At 46.7% G+C, this 23386-nt stretch overlaps 1 long non-coding RNA gene across 1 annotated transcript in view; it reads left to right on the forward strand.

The window, feature by feature from the left end:
* The window catches only part of LOC141133059 (uncharacterized), a 31221-nt gene extending 12222 nt beyond the window's left edge, over positions 1-18999 (forward strand). Inside the window, exons 2-3 of the long non-coding RNA XR_012243005.1 lie at positions 18143-18274; positions 18364-18999. This is a non-coding gene — a long non-coding RNA (uncharacterized lncRNA). The remainder of the gene's footprint in view (positions 1-18142; positions 18275-18363) is intronic.
* The last annotated feature ends 4387 nt before the right edge of the window (positions 19000-23386 follow it).

The raw sequence follows: 23386 nt of genomic DNA on the forward strand, positions 1-23386 counted from the left end.
GACCCTGTGAAAGTGTGTCCTAGTCTGTGCAATGCTGTACCCTACGCTAATACTCAACTAGTGAATGGTAGCGTTCAAAACATTCACCAATGCAAAGACCAGGAGGGACAATAATAGCGGGTGTCACGCCTATATCCGCGCTTGCTGCAGACACAACATCTTTTTTGGGGGGGTTCGTTGGGTAGGGGTACTCGGGAGGAAATAAAGAAAATGCTTCTCATGCAGCCGACTGCATTTGGTTGGGGATGTGAATGGGGGAACTACGGGCGCTGCAGAAGTGGTGGGTTCCCAATTAGGATTGGCGAATGCAGCAGGAAGGGCACTATGGGCACGACGGGCCTGTGTTTGTCTTTTTGGTGGCAGCGGGACACTACTTGTGCTTGCCACCTCACCAGCTTGAACTGCACTTATGGGACTTGCCACATCACCAAGTGTTACTGCAGTGCGGGTTTGACTACGACCGGGGTGTACTAGGCCACTGGTGCTTGCCAGTTCAATAAAAAGCTACCAAAAAACTGTTAGCGATCGCAGGGATCAGGCCTGACTCTGCGAACGCTGCAGTTATGCGTTTAGTGTTTTGTAAGTGACAGTGATCGATCGATACTGCACTTGGGTGGGTTGGGCTGGGCCGGGCGGAGGGGCAAAACACAGGTGCTAGCAGGTATCTGGGCTGATCCCGCTAACACTGCGTTTTTGGGAACCCTAAACTGCTGGGGACGCTAGTATAGATCTGATCGGATCAGATATTGATCCGTTCAGATACTATACCACTAAGGGAGGTGTATGCTGCGTGCGTGGGTGTTAGTGGTACTGGCGCTAACCTGACGCTGCTTGGGCCTGGTGCTTGCCAGTTCACCAAAATGCTACCAAAAAAACTTAGCGATCGCAGGGATCAGGCCTGACTCTGCGAACGCTGCAGTTATGCATTTAGTGTTTTGTAAGTGACAGTGATCAATCGATACTGCACTTGGGTGGGCTGGGCTGGGCGGAGGGGCAAAACGCAGGTGCTAGCAGGTATCTGGGCTGATCCCGCTAACACTGCGTTTTTGGGAACCCTAAACTGCTGGGGACGCTAGTATAGATCTGATCGGATCAGATATTGATCCGTTCAGATACTATACCACTAAGGGAGGTGTATGCTGCGTGCGTGCGTGGGTGTTAGCGGTACTGGCGCTAATCTGACGCTGCCTGGGGCGACGCATATCACCGCCGGGCGATCAGGGGGCTAAACCTTTATTCGGTAATAAACGGTGGGTGCCCTGACACTATAAAAAATAAACGAACTAACCAGCGTCACCCGTAACAGTTATACGGTGATCAGTGGTGAAAGGGTTAACTAGGGGGCAATCAAGGGGTTAAAACATTTATTAGGTAGTATATGGGGGTCCCTGACGCTATAAAACGCTGACGGCGAACCTAAATATTTACCTCCCTAACTAGCGTCACCAGCGACACTAATACAGCGATCAGAAAAATGATCGCTTAGCGACACTGGTGACAGGGGGTGATCAAGGGGTTAAAACTTTATTAGGGGGGGTTAGGGGGGTACCCTAGACCTAAAGGGGGCTAATACTAACTGTCCTAACACTGTAACTGTCACAAACTGACACCATGCAGTAATCAGAAAAAAAAAAAAAAAAAATGCTTGGTGTCAGTTTGTGACGGGGGGGGGGGGGGTCGGGGTGTTTTGTGTGCCTGGCATGTTCTACTGTGTGTGTGTTGTGCACTCACATTACAGTCTTCTCTCCTCGGCGCCGGAACGGAAAATACCGAGCCGAGGAGAGATGACATCATTTCCTTTGCTGCTGTTTAGCATACAGCAGCAAAGGAATGTTTCCATTGGCCGGCGGCGATCGCGAGGGGGGGGGGCCACGAACGGATGGCCTCCCCCTCACCTCCGATCGCCGGGGGACAAAACAGGACCGCCTCGGGCAGGCAAATCATGTATATGTACGTGATTTTGCCTGCCTGTGCCGCCTTGCCGACGTACATCGGCGTGAGGCGGTCCTTAAGTGGTTAAAAAAAACTAAATAGTAAAGTTAGCCCAATTTCTTTGTATAATGTGAAAGATGATGTTACTCTGCGAGAATCATGCTCTTTATTCTGAGCAAAAAAATCGAGTTTCTCAGCTCTAGTATGTTTTATATAGCAAAAAGTAAAAAATATTGTTTTGTTATTTAAAAAAAAATTTTTTTTTGTTTATAGTGCAAAAAAAAAGAAAAACGCAGAGGTGATCAAATACCACCAAAATAAAGCTCTATTTGTGGGGAAAAATGGACATCTGTTTTATTTGGGTACAGCATTGCGCAATTTTCAGGTAAAGTAAAGCAGTGCCGTATCAACAAAAACTGGCCTGTTCATAAACCTTCCAGAGCTGAAGTGGTTAAGTTCTGCAGGTTTCATAAATCAGACTTGTTTTTCCTGCATTGAGATCTATAGAATTTGGAGGCCTAATCAACACCCCAAGCTTGTTGTGTTCCTCAAACCATTCTTTTGAACCATTTTTGCAGTGTGGTAGGGCACATTATCCATCTGAAAGAGGCCACTGCCATCAGAGAATACTGTTTCCATGAAGGAGTGTACTTGGTCAGCAACAATGTTTAGGTAGTTGGTACGTGCCAAGTAACATCCACATGAATGGCAGGACACAAGAATTGCCAATGAACATTGCCCAAAGTATTACACTGGCTCGCATTCTTCCCATACTGCATCCTGGTGCCATCTCTTCTCCAGGTAAGTGACGCACACACACCCGGCCATCCACATGATGTAAAAGAAGATATGATTCATCAGTCCCAGACACCCTCCCCATCGTCAAGTTCTGCTGCTCACATCAGTGCCCATTATAGGCGCGTTTGGCTGTGGAGATGGGTCAGCATGGGCACCCTGACCAGTCTGCAGCTACGCCGCCCCACACACAACTAACTATGATGCCGTGTGTGTTCTGACACCTTTCTATCAGAACCCGCATTAAAGTGGATGTAAACCGATTCATGAAATTTGAGCTGGGCACATATATCTGCAGTGTTTTCTTATCTCTCTTCAAAGCACTAAGTCCCCTGGCTTTCTCCTGCTCTGTTGGTCTGTTATCAGCCTGATAACTCCTGACAAGTTCTCTAAGAAGGGAGATAGAAGCGTGTGTTGGAGGAGGTTGGATCCCGAACACACCTGAGCCCATCTCTAGTTCTGACCACTGCAGACCAGGAACATTCCATGAGCTGCAGTTTTGGAGTTGCTCTGACCCAGTCATCTAGCCATTACTTGGACCTTGTCAAAACTGCTCAGATCCTTACACTTGCCCTTTTCTGTTTTCAACACATCAACTTCAGGGAGAACATGTTCACTTGCTGCCTAGTTAATCAATGCAATTCACGTTACCTGTCAGTGGTAACAATGGTATGGTTGAACGATGTACTGTATATACACATACCAAGGTCTATTAAAGTGGACCTTCACCCAAGAATATGACTTCCTTTACTCTGCCTACTCCCCCTATTTTTCTAACAATCAGCACCTTTAACCACTTCCCGCCCGCCCTATGGCGGATTGACGTCCGGGAAGTGGTTCTGTTATCCTGACTGGAAGTCATATGACGTCCAGCAGGATAACATGCCGCCGCACGCCCACGGGGGCACGCATCGCTGCGATCGGTGTGTCAGTCTGACACACCGCTATACCGATCCTGGTAAAGAGCCTCCGGCGGAGGCTCTTTACCACGTGATCAGCCGTGTCCAATCACGGCTGATCACGCTGTCAATAGGAAGAGCCGTTGATCGGCTCTTCCTCACTCGCGTCTGACAGACGCGAGTAGAGGAGAGCCGATCGGCGGCTCTCCTGGCAGGGGGGGTCTGTGCTGATTATTTATCAGCGCAGCCCCCCTCAGATCACCTCACTGGACCACCAGGGATCGCCACTAGGACCACCAGGGAAGGGGCAACATGTGAATGGCCAGGTATGTACCCCATGGCCATCCACATGTGCCCAATCAGTGCCCACAAATGGGCACTGATTGGCACCATTATGTTGCAGTCATGCCCAGCAATGCCACCCTTAGGGGCATCACTGCAAATAACCAGTGTCATGAGTGCCACCCATCAGTGTCCATCGGTGCCACCTGTCAGTGCCCATCTGTGCCAACTATCAGTGCCACCCATAAGTAACCATCAATGCCACCTACGAGTGCCCATCAATGCCACCTATGAGTGCCCATCAGTGCCGCCTATGAGTGCCCATCGGTGCCACCTATGAGTGCCCATCAGTGCCGCATACCAGTGCCACCTATCAGTGCCCGTCAGTGCCACCTCATTGGTGCCACTTAATCGGTGCCCATCAGTGCTGCCGTATCAGTGCCCGTCATTGAAGAAGAAAACGTACTTATTTACAAAAAGTTTTAACAGAAACAAAGAAAAACTTGTTTTTTTTCAAAATTTTCGGTCTTTTTTTATTTGTTGCGCAAAAAATAAAAACCGCAGAGGTGATCAAATACCACCAAAAGAAAGCTCTATTTGTGGGAACAAAATGTTAAAAAAAAAAAAAAATTCCACCTCCTGTATCCTTGCATGGTGAGGATGACATAACCAGAGCGATATCTGCGTAAATCTTGTGCATGAGCAGACACCTCAGGTATATAGACCCAGCAGAGTCCCACAGCGTTTCTGCGCCAAACCTTGCATAACTCCAGGGCATGTGCTGAGAGCAGCAGGTCTATGGAACAGAAACAGGTGCACAGCCTGTCTAAAGCCTGATACACACTGGGGTTTTTTATTTCGTTCAACCCAGTGGGCTGAACAAAAAAAAAAAATGAGCTTGCTGAGCTCTCCCCGCTGAGCTATTGTGTTTTGCCAGACTACACCTGTCAGCGCTGATCAGATGCTGGTTTATCAAGCATACCCTTTCAACAGAAGCCGGCCAGGCAGACATACACACGGGCCAAATGTCTGCTGAGCCAGCCGATATTCGGCCTGTGTGTACCCAGCTTAATGTGGTTGTAAAGGCGGAAGTTTTTGTTTATCTTAATGCATTCTATGCATTAAGATAAAAAAACCTGTGTGTAGCAGCCCCGCTAATACTTACCGGAGCCCCCTTTCTATCCAGCGATGTGCACGACTGCCTCGGCCTTCCGGGACTCTCCTTCCTGATTGGTTCAGACATGGCAGCAGCGCCATTGGACATGGCAGGTGCCCCCATGGCAAGCTGCTTGCTGTGGGGGCACTCAACAGGAGGGAGGGGCCAGGAGCACCGAAGAAGGACCCAAGAAGAGAAGGATCCAGGCTGCTCTGTGCAAATCCACTGCAACAGAGCAGGTAAGTATAACATGTTTGTTATTTTAACCACCTTTTGCCCGCGCTATAGCCAAAAGACAGCTACAGTGCGGGCTTCCAGTGCCGGGAAGGCATCAATAGACGTCCTACCATGATCACGCTGCTCGCGCGCCACCTGCGGCATGCTCTGTGATCGTCGAGTCCTTCGGACTCAGCTGATCACAGAACAAGGTAAAGGGCCAATCACAGGCCCAATGACAGCTGATCACAGAAGTAAACAGAAGCCAATTATCTGCTTTTTTTCTCCTCACCATCAGCGTGAGGAGAAAAGAAGAAAGCTGGTAACCAGCTTCTGTTACAGGGACATCGGCCCCAATCTGTACCCATCAGTGCTGCCAATCAGTGCCCATCAGTGTCACCTATCAGTGCCTCCTACCAGTGCCACTTCTCAGTACCCCGAAAATATTTTCAATAGGCCATGCTTTATAAAAAAAAATTACAGCTCATTAGTTTGGAGTTAAATTTAAATAATGGCCTTTGAAATATTCCTATCACTCTGATGTTTGCATCAATAATTAATATGAATTGCACAGTTGTCACTACCTATCTATGCTCATCATGTGATTGTGTTTGAGTGCAAGTTGGGGAAGGGGGGGGCTTCAGCCTTTTTTTTTGTGTAATTTAGTTTAATTTATAAACACTGTTTCCATAAACACTGTTTCTTTTTTCTTACCATTTCCAGTTAATTGAAGTGGTCAGACAGCTATCACTTATATTGCAGAGTCCAAAGCCAGCAGTACAACAAACAATGGCAGCCATGAGTTTACATACTGATGCTTCTTTAAACAAAAAAAAAGGTTAAAGCTTGTGTCAGCTCTCCCAATAAAAATTAATCTTTACTTTTATTGTGTTTTTTTTTTAACTGTTTGCTTTATTATTTTCAGGAAAGAAAATGTCATGTTTACCTGGCTCTTTTTAGCTGTTAACTAAGAACATTTAGGACTCGTTCACACTAGCTTTAGTCTCTGAAGAGCAATCTGTGTTTGGATCGCTCTTCTGGGAGCATTTGACAGGCAGTAAGTAGGGTTCGTTCACACTAGCATGAGGGGTGGTAAAACCCCTCAGCTGCTACCCTCTTTAGCTGCATGGACAGTAGCCGGGGGTGTGCACATGCCATGGCCATGATTTTTTTCTTTGCGGCTGCGGCAGGAATTGTATCCTCATTTGCTTTCAAGTGAATGGAGCCATTCTGTAAGCATTCCACAACTGAATGCAATGCACATGGTGTGGCCTGCTAGTGTAGGGTTAAAGGACGATACAACGCCTCTTCACCTCCTGTCAAATGCTCTCTGAAGAACGATCCGAACATGGTCCGCTCTATGAAAACACGTGTGAACGAGCCCTAACACAAAAGCTTGCTGTTCACAGAGTTGTAACAAGTCAAGCTCAGACACAAGTGAATGAGTCAGAAAGTGACTCATCACTCCTCCCATCCCTTCTTTGCCTGCTTTTTTTCAGACATGACAGAGGGGGTTTAACCACTTGCCGACCGGCTCACACCGATATACGTCAGCAAAATGGCACGGGTGCGCAAAGCAACGTACCCGTATGTCGCTGCGTCATCCGCGGCTAGCGGGCGTGCGCAAGCCGGCGGCATGTGCGCGCCGCGGGAACATGCCCGCGGGTCCTACAGACTCAATGTCCACCGGTGGCCTGCGATCGTGGCATGGAGAGGCAGAACGGGGAGATGCCTATGTAAAAAAAAATTTTTTTAAACGGCCCAAAAACATGGGAAACAAATAAAACACCCCTAAACCTGATGGCCCCCAAACACTTGGGGGCTTTGTTCCCAAAACCAAAACTGCAAAGCAGGGGGGACATGTGTAGTCCTGTAACCAACAAACCATGGTGTGTGGCGAGAAAGTTTGCAGTAGCAGAGTTCCATTCGTGTCCACAGGGTAGAGTATAGTAGGTGACTTGGGCCCTATAGAAATATGCCATAGGCCTCAGCAGGATATTACCAATATAACAACTGCAACAGTCATCCAGGAGTAGTTGCGTCTGAATAGTGAAAAGCAGCATGTGGTAACGGTTCAGCAGCCTCTTGGGTGAGAAATAACATAAAAGGATTATGAATAGGCTTGCGTTCTCTGCTGATACCCTCAGTGCAGAGGAAAACTTGAAAGTTGGGAAGAGGGATAATTACAGGTTAGCGAGGAGGAGATCTTCGGTTTTGGTGTCACGGATCAGGACGTCCCAGGGTGTCCACCCAGTGGGCTGCTTCTTTTGGATCTGTGAAAAAGTAGGCCTTGCAAGATACAGCATGCTATAGGGTAGTTTGAGTTCCTGCAGTCTCCTTTTAATGGCCAGGAAAGTAGCCCTCTGTTTCTGTGTAGCCACTGAGAAATCTGGGAAGATAGTGATCCCATTGCCATTGAAGGATATAGGACCCTTTACTCAAGCAGCCCTGAGAACCGCTTCCCTATCCCTGATGTGCAGTAGTTTGATAGGCATGGCACGTGGTGGTGCCCCAGGAGGTATGGGGCGTAGGGCACTCTATGGCGAATAGTGGAGAGAAGGTGGAGGCGCCAAAGGTAGATGTTAACCACCGCTCCATGAAAGCCTCAGGGGCCGTGCCCTCTGAACCCTCCAGGAATCCTAAGAAACGCAGATTATTAAGCCTCAGGCGATCCTCCATATCCGTGAGCTTATCAGTGGTGTAATCTTAGGTTTGGCGTAATTCCCTGACAGAGGCTTGTAGAGGACAGGGGTGATCCTCTAAATCTCCAATGCATTGTTCTGCATTGGTCACTCTATGACAGAGAGTATGTACATCTTGTTTCAGAAAGGATAGATCTGTTTTGATAGAGTCTATCTGAGTGGTGATTGAAGCATGGCTGTGCTGAATAGCCTCCATGATCTGTGTCAGCGTGGGTTCTGCAGGGCTTGTATCAGCATGATCAGCACTGGGGGAGAGAGGAGCTGTGTCCTCAGGCTGTGAGAGCAGCAGGGCTAGAATCAGGGGGGTTTTGTGACTCACCCTTCCCTGGGACATGGTGCGCTGCTGCAGATGAGGAGGATGGCTGGTTGTGTCCCCATCCATGAGGCTGGCCGGCGCCATTTTGTTGCAGCTCACATGGAGAGAGCAGCGGCGGGAATTCTGCAATATTCTCCAGAGCGGGGCCGTATTTCACCATCCTCGGGTGGTCTCAGGCGGTTAAGGAGGCTGGTGGGTCCCCACTGAAGCGGTCGGGTCAGCAGGATTAGGCAGGGATAGAAATGGGATGGACGGAGCTCAATCAATCTGCTTCCTCACATCCCGGTAGTCGGTCATGCCCCAACCTTCTCTGGATTCTGTAGTTCTGGATAGGAACTTTCAATCCTGTGTCTGGATTTTACTAGGTGCCTGCAACCTGGCTGAACACACAGGTGTGCAGGGTCATTACATACTCAAGCCTGAGGATAGCTCAGAGCTCCCAGTTTGGAGACAGGGGGGCTCACCCAGGGGTTAGAGGAGCCCCAGCCAGGAGGTCTCAACAAGGGGTTAAAGGAGTTCCAGCCAGGAGACAGAGGGCCTCACTGAGGGGTCAGAGCAGCCCCAGCCAGCAGACAGGAGGTGTGGTTCCAGGAGGAAGGTGTGCTCCTATCCCGTCAGGTGAACCCCTATCCAGCCAGGATTGGGCTGTGTAGCAGGGCACTGTGACTGAAGGCTTTGACAGCCAAGGGAACCAGTAGATCTGGACAGCACAGTCAAAGGGACTGGTAAGAAGAGAAGTGGTGCTGCCAACAAGAGAGTCAGGTGGCTCAGTATTTTCGTTTGACTGTTTATATTGATGTGAAAGACCCCTGCGTGGGCAGCTGATGTCTTTGTGACCTTACCATTTAATATTATTTATTATTTATTTTATTATTTAATAAAAGTTGGTTGCCATGCCCTAAAATACAGTTTGATCCGGCACAACTCGTTAAAAAAGCGCCTACCGCATGAGTATAATCCCCCCAGTACCACAACTGGATGGAATTTCTGTCACTTTGTCCTCAGTAAAATTTGGTCCTCAGATCAAAACACCTCTATCTGCCCAATCAGAGCCAAGTTAAAATGCTCTGTTTGGAACCATATGCCTGACTTTTTGCATACCCTAAGGCTACTTTCACACTGGGGCAGGGGGGTGTTAGCAGTAATAGCGGCGCTTTTAACCCCCACTAGAGGCCGAATAAAGGGTTAAAAGCGCCGCTGACAAAGCGATTTGCAGGCGTTTCAGCAGCGGTGCCCATTGATTCCAATGGCAGGGGCGGTGGAGAAGCGGTGTATACACCACTCCTCCCCTGCCCAACTTTTTCTAACGTCCTGCAAGCGCACCGCCCCAGTATGAAAACTCTCGGGCTCTCACACTGGGGCTGCAGGGGAGGCACTTTACAGACACTATTTTTAGCCCAAAAGGTCCTGAAAAATGCCCCAGTGTGAAAGGGGTCTAAAGTCCAGCATTCCTAGTACATGCTGCCATTGTCTAAACGATACAGGGACACTATTCCATATTTTTGGACTTGTCCTAAAATACATCCCTTTTGGCATGCAGTTGAATCCCTCCTTCTGTTACATTGTCTACCTCTTGACCCAGCTACTTAGCTGCTAGCGCTACATCCTCATGCCATGTCTCAACTTTCCAGCAGGTTACTCCTTCACATCCCGACCTGTTCTGCCTCAAGTGCCCTGTCCATTATTCCATGAAGCATGTGCTCCAACAGGAAGACAAGAGGGACAGTGTCACTGATGCATGCATTGTCGCTGCTCACCATCCTTGTGGCCTCCTCAAATGGTGACAGGACAGTGCATGCATCCTTGATCAGTAGCCACTGGCGTGGCGAAAAGAAGCCACACTCCCCTGACCCTGTCCTGGTGGCATACTTGCACAGGTACTCATTGATGGCCCTCTGCTGCGTGTGCAGCTGCTGCAGCATTGCCAAAGTTGAGTTGCACCTGGTGGGCATGTCACAAATGAGGCTGTTGGTGGGCAGGCTGCATTCCCTTTGAATTTCAGCCAGTCGGGCACTGGCATTGTATGACCGGAAATTACCACACACTTTTCTGGCCTGCCTCAGGAGATCCTGTAGGCCTGGGTACCTGCTCAAGAACTGCTGCACCACCAAATTCAGGATGTGTGCCAAACATGGAACATGGGTCAAGTGTCCCTGTTGGAGGACGTAGAGAAGGTTGGTGCCATTGTCGCATACAACCATTACTGGCTGAAGCTGGGGTTGCGTCAACCACCTCTGAGCCTGCCCCTGCAGAGCTGACAGAATCTCTGTCCTAGTGTGGCTCCTGTCCCCTAAGCAGACCAACCCAAGTTGAGAGTCAGCAGCGCCCTGCACCTGCGGAATTCTGCGGTGTAATGCAATAGGGTGGCTGCCCCCTAGAGGACATCCTGCCTCGTTGGAGTTGTGCCTCCTCCTCTCTTCTCTCAGGCACCCAAGTAGAGTCAGTGACCTCATCATCCTCATCCGATCTCGCAGTGCATTATGAGGCGTTCCGCGACGCTCGAATTTGCCACGAACGCCCCATAATGTTCGCTCTTCGGTGAACGGGGTGAACACCCGATGTTCGAGCGAACGTATGTTTGACCCGAACATCAAGCTCATTCCTACTGGAGAGCATTTGATGGACCTCTAGTCAGTGCCCATTGTGTTTGTTGGAAGCCGTGGTGCATGCCATCCTATATATTGTATCCCTCTTGGCCATGCATGTAGCAAACAGGTAGCCTTAAACACACTCACTGCATTATCAACATCCAAATTAATGGAAGAATGAAGTATTCTCCTTGTTGGCGAGGATGCCGAAAGAGCATTCTATCATTCTGCAGGTGCATCGGAGTCTATAATACAAAATAAGCTTTTCCTGGGCTACAGCCTCTCTAAGAATAGGAGCGCATTAAATGTTCCTCTAGTCCAAAAGCCTCATCTATAACGAACACAAAGATTCTGGGCTATAGCTTATCACGCAGAAGATGGATTTGAGTATTCCCAAGCCGTTTGACAAATTTGCTATTCTGAAAGATGCTTGAATCACTTCTGATGCTAACGTAGGATCCCACATGAATGTATGTAAATTGGTACTTCGGCTAGCAGTACCACAGAAAAATATTTTTTGTAATAAAAATACTTGCTTTCACTGCAATGCAGCATCATGACCATGTTGTGTTTTAAATCTGTAGTTCAGAGAAAATTGAGTACCGTCCGTGATACCTTTTTTTATTTGCACTAACATATCATTTTTCATGGACGAGCTTTCGGGGTGTGTCCCCTTCTTCAAGGTCCAAAGGCTAAAGTCTGCTAAAACTTTTGTGAATCAGTACTGCTTGGACCTTGAAGAAGGGGACACACCCCGAAAGCTCGTCCATGAAAAATTATGTTAGTGCAAATAAAAAAAGTATCACAGACAGTACTCAGTTTTCTCTGTCACAATTGCACTAATACGGCTACAATCACCTCAAGTATAAATCTGTGGTTCCTAAGAATCTAAGGAAGTTGGTTCACTGCCAAAAGAGATCAGCAATCTTCTGTAAGTGTTGGCATTACAATCTGGCTATCTTTTTCCAAATGGCCTTGCAGGTTGCTATGACGATGTCTACTGTCAACTTTCCAAAGAGCAACTTAACCACTTCCAGACCGGCTCACGCCGATATACGTCGGCACTTTGAGGAGGGATATCATTGTTATGGCAGCAGCTAGCTACCATAGCCCCGGTATCTTCTTCAGTGAGCGGTTCGGTTTCAGATAAAAGTGGTCTCTGGCGGATTCGCCGCAAGATCACTTTTATTGGTGGAGGGAGATCCCCCCCGCCGCTCTCCGGTGCCCTCCACCGCTTACCAGAGCCATCGGTAGCGGCGGAGGCGATGGGGTCCTCTTCCTGGCTTGGTATGGAGACAAGTGAGGGGAAGTTGGCCCCTACCCGTCTCCATACCATTGCAGGGCGGAAGTGATGTCAAAACGTCACTTCCGTCCATAGCTCTTAAAGCAACATTTTTTTTTGTGTGTGTAAATATGAGATCTGAGGTCTTTTTGACCCCAGATCTCATATTAAGGAGGTCCTGTCATGCTTTTTTTCTATTACAAGGGATGTTTACATTCCTTGAAATAGGAATAAAAGTGACACAATTTTTTTTTAAAGAACAGTGTAAAAATAAAAAAAATAAAAGATCAAATAAATAATAATAAAAATTTTTTTTAAATTGCCCCGTCCCGCCGAGCTCGCATGCAGAAGCGAACGCATACGTGAGCAGGGCCCGCATATGAAAATGGTGTTCAAACCACACATGTGAGGTATTGCCGCGATCGGTAGAGTGAGAGCAATAATTCTAGCCTTAGACCTCCTCTGTAACTCAAAACATGCAACCTGTAGATTTTTTTAAACGTCACCTATGGAGATTTTTAAGGGTAAAAGTTTGTCGTCATTCCACGAACTGGCGCAATTTTGAAGCATGACATATTCGGTATCAATTTACTCAGCATAACATTATCTTTCACAATATCTTTACTGTTGTCTTATTTTCTTAAATCAAAAAAGTGTATTTTTTCCAAAAAGGGTGCGCTTGTAATACCGCTGCGCAAATACGGTGTGACGGAAAGTATTGCAATGACCACCATTTTATTCTCTAGGCTGTTAGAAAAATAAAATATATAATGTTTGGGACTTCTAAGTAATTTTCTAGCCAAAAAAACAGTTTTTAACTTGTAAACACCAAATCTCAGAAAGAGGCTCGGTTCTTAAAGTGAAGGGCCACCCTAAAAAAAAAATTGCACCAAAAATCCTAAAAAAATTTTTTTTTTAAATTTGAAAAAAAAAAATTTTTTTTTAACTTACCTGAACCCTTGTTGCCAGGCAGTCTTCCTAATCTGCCTCTTCCTATTCCGTGGCGTGTCCTCTTCCTCGATGAGCGGCCCTGTTGCCTTCTGGGAACTGTGTGTGTTCCCAGAAAATCACGGAGCCATTCACAGAGCGCCTCGCCGTTCGCGCGTGCGCAGTAGGAAACTGGCAGTGAAGCCGCAAGGCTCCACTGCCTGTTTCCCTTACTTTGGATGGCGGTGCCGGGACCCGAGAGCCGAGGGACGGGTCAGCCTCGGGCGGCCGACATCGCGGGCACCCAGGACAGGTAAGTGTACTTATTTAAAGTCAGTGTTTGTAGCTGCTGACTTTAAAAAAAATTTTCACTGGCCGGAATCCCGCTTTAAGTGGTTTTAAAATGCAGAGAAGAATAGAAATGCCCTGTACCCAGAAACCTGAAATGACAAAAAAAATGATTTTAATACATTTTACATTTCCAAAATGGCAGAATTTACAGGACACCTACATAAGGGAGTTCACAAGATTGGCTGAGATATGGTCCAATGGTAGTAACACTGATTTATTCCAATTAATTCCAAACTTGAATTAGATATTAATGGCATCAAGGAGGATAGCGTGACACTGGCGTCCCCCAGAAAAGAAGGGTATCATCTGCATATAGTGCAATCTTGAATGCCTACTGCAAGAGGCTCTACCACCAGTTCAAATAATAACCTGTGAAGCTGGCATCCCTGGCACCTGCCCCGGATATAGTGTAAAGGACTAAGAGGTGGCATTATTAAGTTTCATACAGGCAGTCAGTGACGAATAAAGGGTTTGGGTCCACTTGATATAATAGCAACCCAGGCCAATGGTTTGGTGAAACTCTTATGCCCTGTACACACGAGCGGACTTTTCGACCGGACTGGTCCGACGGGCCGAATCCGTCAGACAATCCGACCGTGTGTGGGCTCTATCGGACTTCCGACGGACCTCCAAAAGCACCCACCCCTCCCATGTTGAGGGCATGCGGCCTGGTACGGTTCAGGAGGGGGGGCGCTCGCTCATCCCCACCCCCTTTCCTGACCGGATAAGGGTTTTGTATGGATTTTGGGGGGACCCCCACGCCGTTTTTTCGGCATAGGGGGTTCCCCTTAAAATCCATACCAGACCTAAGGGCCTGGTATGCTCTTGGAGGGGAACCCATGCCGGTTTTGTTATTTAAAATTTGGCGTGCAGTTCCCCCTCATGATTCATACCAAATACATGTCAGTATTGCTTGTCGCTCATTGGGAAAGGAAAAAACACATTTTTCCTTTCCCGATGAGCGGGTCAGCTAGGCGCTGGCATATCGCGGTCACTCTTCCTGGGTAAATTCTTTTCTTTTTCTTGTAAAGTTGCCTCACTATGAACAGGGATCCGACTTGGAGGCGACTTCCATTGAAATCAATGGGTACAAGTCGCCTAGAAGTCGGATTGAAGTAGTACAGGAACCTTTTCTGAAGTCGGAGGGACTGCAGTAGTGTGCATTAAGACGGATCTATTCACTTACATTGATTTTTTCATGTAGCGCAACTTGAGGCGACTAGGAGCGACTTGGGGCAACTTGAAGTCAGATCCAAAGTTGCCCCTGTGTGAATAGAGTCTCATACCCCGTACACACGGTCGGATTTTCCAATGGAAAATGTCCGATCGGAGCGCGTTGTCGGAAATTCCGACCGTGTGTGGGCTCCATCGGACATTTTCCATCGGATTTTCCGACACACAAAGTTGGAGAGCAGGAGATAAAATTTTCCGACAACAAAATCCGATCGCGTCCATTCCGACCGTGTGTGGCCTGTTCCGACGCACAAAGTGCCACGCATGCTCAGAAGAAATTCCAAGACGGAACAGCTCGTTCTGGTAAACTTAGCGTTCGCAATGGATACAGCACTTTCGTCACGCTGCAATGTTCAAAATGGTTTAATACAGCGCACTCTCTTCTTCTTTATATTGTGACAAGAATTAAGTATTTTTGCTGCTCATATTCACACACACTTCTCATAAACTTATTTCGTTACTATTTATCGTGATTCCCTCAATATATTTTGATTTCTCACATCTGACAACATATTTTTGTATATTTTTTATATATTTTTTGGCTTTAATGTAGATTTTTTTTTTGTGTTTGTATTTTATTTTTATTTTTTTTGCGATTTTGATTTGTACTCCCGAAAAAGTTTGTGTGTGTTTTTTGTGACAAGTTCCCACAACACCATTGATATGTTGTTCTATTTAATCTGTAGGAGATTGTTTGGTGTTGTTGTCCCTTGTTAATTTCACATTTTATGTTAGAAATGTACCTGAATCGTCACCAACAAACTGTCCTTTTTGGATTAAAACACACACAGGAGAGTATAATTTACCTAAAAATTTTTATTAAGGGCTCACAACTAAACAAAGAGGGAGGCAACGCTGGAGAAACTGCAGAAGTGGGCGAAGCCTTGGACCCCCAGGGCAGACATCAACTTTTTTTAAGCAAAATTGGTGGCCTGAGGAGTCCATATCTAAGGGAGGGCAGTCTGGTCCAGAAGTCCCAGAGATCCGGAAAGCAGCAGATGACATCTGTGTCCCCAGGCTGTGGTCATACGAGAGACTGCATCTTCTGTCAGACCAGACTGAACCCAGGGTCATCACTCTCTGGTCTTCTTTCCACGCCTCCTTCCACGCGGTGGCTGTGGTGGTGGAGTTGTGGCAGCAGGAGGAGGAGGAGGATGGTCCAACTCAACCACGTCGGTCTTGGGTGTTAGTTCCCCACTCACCCCCTTACGTAGGACTTTATAAAGCAGGTCCTCACAGAGCCTGCGTTGACCCTCCTGCATGCCCTGCAATTTGGTGGCAGCCATGCAGGCAAAGGCCTCTTCAGGAGTTGGTAAGGCTCTGAGGGACGCCGAAGCCTCCTGGATCAGCCTGAACGCTGAATCCTGCACGGGACTCGGAGTGGCCTTCCTGGCTCGTTTATATGGCAGGCGGAGGGGAGGGACCTGAGACACAGTCAGGCTGCGACTGGTCCCAGGCTTCTCTTGGCTGACACTTAGCCCTGCCTCCTCCTGGCTGCCACTAATCCCCGCCTCCTCCTGACTGCCACATTCCACAACCTCCTCCTGGCTGAGGTCTTCCTGTGTATGAAAAAGGGACATAGTTTTAGTATTTTTTCAATCAATCACACACAATTTTCACCTCCTGACTGCTGCAAATTGAATGTTAACAAATATAACAGACTATCCTTCTGAGCCCAGCATTTTTCATTCTTGTCCCAATTTTGGGTGCCCACTACTGTCTATTGATATGTAAAACACTTTTTTTAATCAGAAATTAGTGATCAATAATAACATCTAATAAACATCATTTATTTATTGACCAGAAATCTGTAGAAGAATGCTATACCTGACTCCAGCTGGGCTCCTCCACTTCTTCCTGGCTGGAAGGCCCAGGTTGGACATCAGAAGCCTCAGCTGGGGTGGAAGGAAGAGTGGAAGGAAGAGTGGAGAGGGATTCCCTGACTTCAGTGTGGTCTGACAGAAATCGCAGTCTCTCGTAGTACCACAGCCTGGGGACATAAACGTCATCTGCTGCAGCTCCGGATCTCTGGGAATCTGTGACCTTCTTGCGCTCCCTAAGATATGTGCTCCTCAGGCCACCAATTTTGGCTTTTAAATAAGGGATGGTTGCTGTGGGGACCACCGGCTTCACCAACTCCAGCAGTTTCTCCAGCGCTGCCTGCCTCTTCTGTTTGTGATTATAGTGGGGGTGTCTCACTTGCCACAGACAGGGCAGCTCCCTGTACTTGTCTATGAACAGGGGCAGGAAATTGTGGTCGTTGAACCCATCCATTTTCTCTGCAAGACACAACACAAGACAAACCCTAATGTCAGGCAAAACTCCCCTAATCTTGTTACAATATAGGCTTCCATTTCGAAGCAGTATAGGCGCAAGTTTAGATCTTACCTTCGTTATCACGATCGGCGTCTCCGATGCTCCTTCCTCCGCTCACAGATCGTACGTAATACGCACGTGTGTTACGCTTTATACACACTGCGCATGCGTATAACTCCGCCCGCCCCTGACGTTCTTTCTAGTCTATTCCCCGCCCCTTTTCGTTCGGCGCAGTGGGGGAAGAGCACATGGCGGATAGACAGCAGGTGCGTGCTAATTGTAACAATGAGGAGGAGGAGGAAAGGCCGGAGCCTGAAACGTCCCGATCCAGAAGGAGATTTAAGGACTCAAATATGACCTTTGGGGAGATGTTGGAGATGGTGGACATCCTGAAGAAGGCCGACTATGATGGAAAGTATGGGCCTTACCCCAACCCCAATATCAGAAAGGCCAAGATCATGGCGAAAGTGGTCAGATCGAAAGATCAGCTCAGGAAGCGGTGGTCGGACCTGAAATTACGAGAACATGAGCAGTACATAAAGATCCGTAGAGTGCTGCAAAAAAGTAAGTAGTTGTGCTGTGTTCCTATTCTTTTTGTGTTTATTACGTTCGTGCTGCTCCATGTGCTTTTAGGAACTGTTGTACAGTTTAAAATGGCAACTTTCATGTTCATGGGCACATTATTCGTTCGGATCAAACATTTTTCGTTCCAACTATAAAATACCATTGTTTAGCCCATATGCATTTGGCCACCATTTTGACGCCCTATACTTGTCTTCAAACAATTGGGTTGTGTAGATGGCTTTGTTACTAGAATGAAATGCAAACTAGATTCTGTGTAAGGAGAGGACACTGAGCAGCTGTTTTCACATCTGGACACTGGAGCACTATAGTGTGGGACAAAAGAACACCATTTTTATTAGGGGGGCCACACAGGTGCTCCAGTGTATACTATAGGGGGGTCTCCATCTGTGAAGCTTGTACAAAACAGGTAAAGTATTGCAGGTTGACAAAGGACACTAAAAAAGCTACATCTTGGAACTCTGCTAAAATTGATAATTGTACCTCACTTCCAAGCAATGTTTCCTATTTATAGTTCTGACATTAAATATCCGTGTGCTAAGTATACCATTTTTGTTTTACATAGGGGATAAAAGACTCGGAGGACACCCCTCATCTGAGGAGACCAGAGCCCCCCCCCCTCTGGAAGAAGGGGAAATCCCCCCAACACAAGCTGAGCAGGAGGATGAAGACGTGGTGGAACTAGTCACCACAACAGGTGAGTGTCTGCAACCACAGGCTCAGATAAGAGATGGATGGCGGCATTTTTTTGAAACCAAATTTATTTTGGGGTTCCTCTCTTTTTAGGTGATCGTGATATTGTGGATCCAGATCCTTTCACATCCGAAAGTGCCCAGATCCTGATCGGGGAGATCATGGGGTGTAATTTACAATTGGAAATCATCAAGCAAAACATCAATGTTATTCCAAAATATAAAAACATCATTGATGTTTTGGGGCGAGTTTAAAGCCCCTCCAAATCACTTTCTTCTTTTGTGTGCTACAATGTGCTAAAAATGTTTTTGTGATTTTTCCCAAAGCCAAATTTGGAGGATGCACACAGTGTGTCAACATGTGCTATCTGCCATCACGGGAGATCAATGGACGCGTTTTGGGGATGCAACCCCTTCCTCAATAATAAAGTAGCAGTGGCTTTTCCAGGGGTGATTTCCCCCCATCTGAACGCAATATCAAACACAGTTCCTAAATACTCATGTCTGATATTGCCTTCAAATTCGACCAAATGTGACGTTTGTAAGTTCAAGATTTGTGTATTTTCTTGTTGGTTTTAAAAAGGCCTGTTTTCTATAAAATGGACATTTTGATTTTGGATAATGCCACCACAAAAATTGTTATACAACAAACATGTTGGTTTGTTTGAAAAACCTTTGGTAAATGCACATGTGATTGTGCAGGTATTAAAAAGATTGTTAATCAAGAATGTGTGGATTATTGTCTCAACGCTACAACACTTTTGGGGTGATGTAATTGTTGTTTTATGAGAAAATGGGGGTTATTTCCTAAGGGCAAATCCACTTTGCATTACAAGTGCAGTTTCAGTGCAGTTGCAAGTGCACTTGTAGTGAAATGTGTTTTTGCATTTAGTAAATAACAGCCAACAGTGCTTTGTATAAGGTTGCACAATCACGCCATTTTCTGCACTCAAAACATTTCTGTCAGGGTCAGCTAAAACAAACACAAGCAGTAAATGTCCACAAAGAATTTTTTTGTTTTTTTTATTATAAAAAGGCTTCACAGATTGTCTGGCATATTGATAGCCCCCCTACCCGCAAAGAACTCCAGGTAGCGTAACCGGACATCACGGGCACTCAGGGAGGGCAAGCCAGGACGGTCACTTTCAAGCACCGTCAGTGTGGTTTGATGTATGATTCCGGCCTCAGGCCCAACTGAGCCAGCATAGTTGGCCGAATGTTTCCTTAAAAAGTTATGGAGAACACAGCACGCAAGTATAATATGGTTCAGTTTATACTCCGCCATATGGATGGGTGTCATAAATAGGCGGAACCGGCTGGCCAGGATTCCAAATGTGTTCTCCACCACTCTTCGGGCTCTGGCCAGCCGGTAATTAAAAACCCTCTGTTCCGGGGTGAGGGTCCTCATTGGGAATGGCCGCATCAGGTGGTCCCCCAGCGCAAACGCTTCATCAGCAACGAACACAAATGGGAGTCCTTTAACATTGTCCTCTGGAGCTGGCAAGTCCAAGCTGCCATTCTGGAGACGCCTGTAGAACTCCTTCTGGGTGATGACTCCACCATCGGACATCCGGCCATTCTTCCCCACGTCCACATACAAGAAGTCGTAATTAGCCGACACCACCGCCAACATCACTATACTATTGAACCCCTTGTAATTATAATAGTACGACCCCGAGTTGGGTGGTGGGACGATGTGGACGTGTTTCCCATCAATTGCCCCTCCGCAGTTAGGAAAGTCCCACCGCTGGGCAAAGTGGGAGGCCACAGTCTGCCATTCCTGTGGCGTGGAAGGAAACTGTTGAGGAAAAAACAATAAACATTACTATTTTTTAACAGAAACATGGCAAGCAGATTAGACACAAACATTATGGGGCAACCTCCAGATAGCATTTAATAAGGGGAATTTAACAAGGCCAAAGTATAAGGTATACCTATCATATTCCCCCTCCCCCCCCTCTCATGGGCCATTTCTAACATTATAGGGGGTGTGTGGAAATCTTGGACAGGTAACCCTCTTCACTTCATTGAGAGATGAATGCCTAAATAATGGGTATTACTTGGAACAGCCCCTCCTTAGTTACACTATTGGCAGCCCACTGGACAGGTAAGAAGTGTCATAATACAAAGATATACGTAAATACACACTGTACACATTTGAGGACATTTGGACATTCTGCTATTACCTGTCAAGATAATAATAGGATACAAAAACTTTAAACAGTACCATTTGAAAGTATACAGGCAGGCCCTTGCACTACATGCTTTGGGGAATTCATCCATAAATCTGACCAGTAAAGAGGTGGGTATAGTGTGTATGGGTTTGGCAAAGTCAGCAGATAGATGATTGAGGATAGATAGAGAATTGGGATCAGCTGACTTAGCAGTTGGGGGAGGGAGGGTTACTAAAAATTATTTGGGGACACCACAAAAAAAAGCCTCTGCCACTCTGCATGAATTTAAATCAAAAATAACATTTCCAAACATTTTAGGGGGTGTTTGGGGTAAAGCACTACTATGGAGCTGATAAAATACATTGTTAAGTGACTACATGAGGTGAATATAGGGCCAGGAGATACCATGCTGGGGAGGTTAGTGAAGGGCAAATATGTATGAAGGACCTAAAATAATAATTACATAAAAATCCAGCATGCATGAGGACAAAGGGGACATTCACAGCATATTACAATCATGGGAATGAGGAAAGAAATACAAGATATTATCAAACATTCAATACAATAAAATGTGATATAAAAGGATAAAAATCTTACCTTCATATACTCCTTCTGCAGGACCTGGATGATGGCAGAACAGGTCTCTGGGATAATGATCCCCAGAGCCTGGGGGGAGATGCCTGTCGAGAACTTCAAGTCCTGCAGACTTCTCCCTGTAGCCAAATACCGCAGGGTAGCGACTAGCCTCTGCTCTGGAGTGATGGCTTGCCTCATGCAGGTATCCTGCCTGCTGATATAGGGGGTCAGCGAAGCCAACAAACGGTGAAACACAGGGTCCGTCATCCTGAGAAAGTTCCTGAAATCATCAGGATTATTCTCACGGATCTCACGGAGCAAAGGCATATGAGAGAACTGGTCACGCTGAAGCAACCAATTCTTTGTCCATGAACTCCTCCCCATCCTGTTCATAGACTGGACTTGTGTCAAGGTCAGGACCCTGCACAGCACGAACTCTACGAGGAGTACGCATACGAAACATGGCTAGAAAATGGTCGGCTGCTCAGAACGAAGTAACAGAACGCACTGAAGAACAGCAAGGCCTATGAAGAGCGACCTAAAAACCAGTAACGAACGAACAAGAATACAATGACTACCTAAAGTCACGCGGAACTTGATGCACGCACTGAAGAGCAGATACAAACCCACAAGCACAAACTGAACGGCAGAAAACGATCTGAAAGCCACGAGTCTGAAAAAGCGCGAATCGTCTCTCACCAAACTTTTACTAACACAAGATTAGCAAAAGGAGCCCAAAGGGTGCCGTGCTTGGTTCTGAACCGGCCTTTTCTAGTCTCGTCGTACGTGGTGTACGTGACCGCGTGGTTGGCGATCGGAATTTCCGACAACTTTGTGCGACCGTGTGTAGACAAAAAAAGTTTGAGCCAACATCCGTCGGAAAAAATCCTAGGATTCTGTTGTCAGAATGTCCAAACAAAGTGTGTACGCCCTATCACTCTAAAGCACTTTTCTGTCCTCTTCACCTGTGTGGATGACTTTATCAAAAAGTGGGCTGTTCCATTCCAGTGGATAATCTCCTTTTCATTCCAGATCCTATGGATGAGAAATTGGAGCCTGTCCTGTAATCCTTGAATTAATTGGCGTGGGGTCCCTTTTTTGACCCAATATTGGTTTCAGTCTTGCTTGCCCAAATCAGATTGTGTCCACTCAGAGGTTAAAATCGTGCCTTTCTGACAGTTCCCAGCAATCCTTTAATTGTTTTTCAATTCTTGCTGGCCACGATCAAACATGGCTTCTAGTGGTATATTTGGCATTTTTGATTCTCCGATGGCTGCTTGTCCCCAGTTCTGGCATCTTCACTCCAAGAGCTCATCAAAGTACTGGGCTTGTTGTTGACCTTTCTGTGGCTCAAGAACACACCAGCTCTGATTTTCCTCTTCTCCCGTGAATATAGTACAAACAAAGTGCAGCACATGGGGAATAAATGTCTAAAAAAAGTTCTAAAAAGTCCAATAATAATCCAACAGAAAGATGAAGAGGACTAGAGGTCCCAGCAAGCACCAAGAGGATTCCGCGTGACAGAACACAAATCAGGAAACAATGGGGATTGTCCCTCCACCTCCTGAGCACTCGCTTTGCTCACCTCAGGCTATGGACCACTGAGCTAACAGATGGTCAAATGCACAGGTCCCAGAAAGGGTATATCATCCAGACAGAACCAGGTACTCCAGTCGATTCCCCCAGGGTATCAATGTGGTGAGAAAAAAAACAAATCTAAGTGCTCACTGTAGACCAGTTTTAAAACGGCTTTATTATCTTATAAAATGACTACTCACAAACATCTTGAAAATAAGAGCATATCCAGAGCAGATTCTGGTGGTGTGTGAGACGCAGTTCGGCAGTGGGTGACGTCAGCGCGTGGCTCTTCCCCCGTATGTGTTAGGTTCAGAGAACTTGCTCAGCGGGGCGAAACCTACTTACGTCACCCGTCCTCTTAAAAATATGTCGGTCATCATGGAGACCACAACGCACTCAGGAGCCGCGGCTAAACCACTCCCATGATAAGAATCAGGTAATTTTTTTTTAAAACACTGAACACTGACAATAAAGCCATTTTAAAACTGGTCAACAGTGAGCACTTAGATTTGTTTTTTTCTCACCATATTGATATCCTTGGATCCAGAAGTGAGCTGACATCTGAACAGCAGGACCTCTGTTGCTGGGACTGGTGAAAGGACACTGCTGCCATTAACCTGTTGCTGCTGAGAACCTGTTGCTGCTGAGACTGAGCATCTAACTAGCAGCATTATTTTCTGCATGCAGACTTTACTTTACTATTAATGTGCATTACTGTAAAGACTGGGCCCCAATACTAGCTGACTGAATAAATAGAGCAAAAGACTGCTCACTCAGCTGTTTCACAAG

This window comes from Aquarana catesbeiana, linkage group LG03, assembly GCF_042186555.1.
Source record: "Aquarana catesbeiana isolate 2022-GZ linkage group LG03, ASM4218655v1, whole genome shotgun sequence".
Lineage (NCBI taxonomy): Eukaryota > Metazoa > Chordata > Amphibia > Anura > Ranidae > Aquarana > Aquarana catesbeiana.